At 42.7% G+C, this 4,302-nt stretch overlaps 1 non-coding gene across 1 annotated transcript; it reads right to left on the reverse strand.

The window, feature by feature from the left end:
* Nucleotides 1-868: 868 nt before the first annotated feature.
* Nucleotides 869-976, reverse strand: LOC112718802 (small nucleolar RNA R71). Its single transcript, XR_003161129.1, has one exon. It is a non-coding gene; the product is annotated as a small nucleolar RNA R71 (small nucleolar RNA).
* Nucleotides 977-4,302: the final 3,326 nt, after the last annotated feature.

Genomic DNA, 4,302 nt, shown 5'->3' on the forward strand with positions numbered 1-4,302 from the left:
TCAAATCTTTTTTATTTCTAATTTCAAATTCTTTTTCAAAAATCACTTGATTTCTTTCCCACTTTTATTTTTGAAAATCAATTAGTGTTTTTCAAAATGTTTTCAAAATCTTTTACTTGATTTTCGAAAATTACTTCCCCTCTTCTCACATCCTTCTATTTATGGACTAACACTATTCCTTAATGCAAAAATTCGAACTCCATCTTCTTTGATAAGTTCGAATTTTCTACTTCTGCCTTCTATTTTTCTTTTCCCCTGACACCTCAAGGAATCTCTATACTGTGACATAGAGGATTCCACATTTTCTTGTTCTCTTCTCTTTCTTATGAGCAGGAGCAAGGACAAAAGCATTCTTGTTGAGGCTGATCCTGAACCTGAAAGGACCTTGAAGCGAAAGCTAAGAGAAGCCAAGGCCCAACTCTCTGTAGAGGACCTAACATAAATCTTCAAAGAAGAAGAACCCATGGCAGCCGAAAACAACAACAATGCCAACAATGCAAGGAAGGTGCTGGGTGACTTTACTGCACCTACTCCCGACTTCTATGGGAGAAGCATCTCTATCCCTGCCATTGGAGCAAACAACTTTGAGCTTAAACCTCAATTAGTTTCTCTAATGCAACAGAATTGCAAGTTTCATGGACTTCCATTGGAAGATCCTCATCAGTTTTTAGCTGAGTTCTTGCAAATCTGTGACACTGTCAAGACTAATGGGGTTGACCCTGAGGTCTACAGACTTATGCTATTCCCTTTTGCTGTAAGAGACAGAGCTAGAATATGGTTGGACTCACAACCTAAAGAAAGCCTGAACTCTTGGGAAAAGCTAGTCAATGCCTTATTGGCAAAGTTCTTTCCACCTCAAAAATTGAGTAAGCTTAGAGTGGAAGTCCAAACCTTCAGACAGAAGGAAGGAGAATCCCTCTATGAAGCTTGGGAAAGATACAAACAATTAATCAGAAAGTGTCCCACTGATATGCTTTCTGAATGGAGCATCATTGGAATTTTCTATGATGGTCTCTCTGAACTATCCAAGATGTCTTTGGATAGCTCTGCTGGAGGATCTCTTCATCTGAAGAAGACGCCTACAGAAGCTCAAGAGCTGATTGAAATGGTTGCAAATAACCAATTCATGTACACTTCTGAAAGGAATCCTGTGAACAATGGGACCAATCAGAAGAAAGGAGTTCTTGAGATTGACACTCTGAATGCCATATTGGCTCAGAAAAAAAATATTGACTCAGCAAGTCAATATGATTTCTCAAAGTCTGTCTGGAATGCAAAATGCACCAGGTAGTACTAAGGAGGCTTCATCTGAAGAAGAAGCTTATGATCCTGAGAACCCTTCAATGGAAGAGGTGAATTGCATGGGAGAACCCTATGGAAACACCTATAATCCTTCATGGAGAAATCATCCAAATCTCTCATGGAAGGATCAACAAAGACCTCAACAAGGTTTCAACAATAATAATGGTGGAAGAAACAGGTTTAGCAATGGCAAGCCTTTTCCATCATCTTCTCAGCAACAGACAGAGAATTCTAAGCAGAACCACTCTGACTTAGCAACCATGGTCTCTGATCTAATCAAAACCACTCAAAGTTTCATGACTAAAACAAGGTCCTCCATTAGAAACTTGGAGGGACAAGTGGGTCAGCTGAGCAAGAAAATTACTGAACTCCCTCTTAGTACTCTTCCAAGCAATACAAAAGAAAATCCAAAAGGAGAGTGCAAGGCCATCAACATGGCCGAATTTGGAGAGGAGGAAGAGGTAGTGAACGCCACTGAGGAAGACCTCAATGGACGTCCACTGGCCTCCAATGAGTTCCCCAATGAGGAACCATGGGAATTTGAGGCTCAAAATGAGACCATAGAGATTCCATTGAACTTACTTCTGCCATTCATGAGCTCTGATGAGTATTCTTCCTCTGAAGAGGATGAGTATGTCACTGAAGAGCAAGTTGCTAAATACCTTGGAGCAATCATGAAGCTAAATGACAAGTTATTTGGAAATGAGACTTGGGAAGATGAACCCCCTTTGCTCACCAAAGAACTAGATGACTTGTCTAGGCAGAAATTACCTCAAAAGAGACAGGATCCTGGGAAGTTCTCAATACCTTGTACCATAGGCACCATGACCTTCAAGAAGGCCTTGTGTGACTTAGGGTCAAGTGTAAACCTCATGCCTCTCTCTGTAATGGAGAAGCTAGGGATCTTTGAGGTGCAAGCTGCAAAAATCTCACTAGAGATGGCAGACAACTCAAGAAACAAGCTTATGGACTTGTGGAGGATGTTCTGGTAAAGGTTAAAGACCATTACATCCCTGCTGATTTCATAGTCCTAGAGACTGGGAAGTGCATGGATGAATTCATCATCCTTGGCAGACCCTTCCTAGCCACAGCAAAGGCTGTGATTGATGTTGATAGAGGAGAATTGATCATTCAAGTGAATGAGGAATCCTTTGTGTTTGAGGTTCAAGGATATCCCTCTATCATCATGGAGAGGAAGCATGAAGAGCTTCTCTCAAAATAGAGCCAAACAGAGCCCCCACAGTCAAACTCTAAGTTTGGTGTTGGAAGGCCACAACCAAATTCTAAGTTTGGTGTTGAACCCCCACATTCAAACTCTAAGTTTGGTGTTGGGAGGTTCCAACATTGCTCTGAGCATCCCTGAGGCTCCATGAGAGCCCTCTGTCAAGCTACTGACATTAAAGAAGCGCTTGTTGGGAGGCAACCCAATGTTATATTTTATCTATTCTCTTTTGTTATTTTATATTTTCTGTAGGTTGATGATCATGAGAAGTCACAAAATCAATTAAAAAAGCAAAAATAGAAAGAAAAACAGGAAGAAAAACAGCACACACTAGAGGAAGAACCTACTGGCGTTTAAATGCCAGTAAGGCTAGCAGTTGGGCGTTTAACGCCCAGTCTGGCACCATTCTGGGCGTTTAACGCCAGAAAGGGGCACCAGACTAGCGTTAAACGCCAGAAAAGGGTAAGCTCTTGGCGTTAAACGCCAGAAATGGGCACCAGCCCGGCGTTTAACGCCAGAATTGGCTCAAAACGCATTTTTGCATGACATTTGGTGCAGGGATGACTTTTCCTTGACACCTCAGGATCTGTGGACCCCACAGGATCCCCACCTACCCTACCACTCTCTCTCTCTTCTTCACCCATTCACCAATCACCTCAATACCTCTTCCCCAAAAACCCTTCACCTATCAAATCCCATCTTTCTCTTCACCACTCACATCCATCCTTCATAAAACCCCACCTACCTCACCATTCAAATTCAAACCACTTTCCCACCCAAACCTACCCATACATGACCGAACCCTACCCTCCCCCCACTCCTATATAAACCCATCTTCAATCCCTCATTTTCACACAACCTAAACAACACTACTCTCCCTTTTTGGCCGAACACAAAGCCATTCCCTTCTTCCTCATTTCTTCTTCTTCTACTCTCTTCTTTCTTCTTTTGCTCGAGGACGAGCAAACGTTTTAAGTTTGGTGTGTAAAAGCATTGCTTTTTGTTTTTCCATAACCATTTATGGCATCCAAGGCCGGAGAAACCTCTAGAAAGAGGAAAGGGAAGGCAAAAGCTTCCACCTCCGAGTCATGGGAGATGGAGAGATTCATCTCAAGGGTGCATCAAGACCACTTCTATGAAGTTGTGGCCTTGAAGAAGGTGATCCCCGAGGTCCCTTTTTCACTCAAAAAGAGTGAATATCCGGAGATCCGACATGAGATTCGAAGAAGAGGTTGGGAAGTTCTTACCAACCCCATTCAGCAAGTCGGAATCTTAATGGTTCAAGAGTTCTATGCCAATGCATGGATCACCAAGAACCATGATCAAAGTGTGAACCCGGACCCAAAGAATTGGCTTACTATGGTTCGGGGGAAATACTTGGATTTTAGTCCGGAAAAGGTAAGGTTGGCATTCAACTTGCCCATGATGCAAGGAGATGAACATCCTTACACTAGAAGGGTCAACTTTGATCAAAGGTTGGACCAAGTCCTCTACCTTGGCAAGGTTAGCCTTTCCTCATCTCATTTGTCACCTCTGTTATTCAGTTGGAGTTGACATAGAGGGAGACATCCCCATTGATGTGGACAAGCCCATCACTAAGAAGAGGATGGAGCAAACAAGAGACCCCTCTCATCATCAAATCCCTGAGATGCCTCAAGGGATGCACTTTCCTCCACAAAACTATTGGGAGCAACTAAACACCTTCCTAGGAGAGTTGAGTTTCAACATGGGACAACTAAGGGTGGAGCACCAAGAACACTCTGTTCTCCTCCATGAAA

The sequence above is a fragment of the Arachis hypogaea genome, chromosome 10, assembly GCF_003086295.3.
Source record: "Arachis hypogaea cultivar Tifrunner chromosome 10, arahy.Tifrunner.gnm2.J5K5, whole genome shotgun sequence".
NCBI classification, from domain to species: Eukaryota; Viridiplantae; Streptophyta; class Magnoliopsida; order Fabales; family Fabaceae; genus Arachis; species Arachis hypogaea.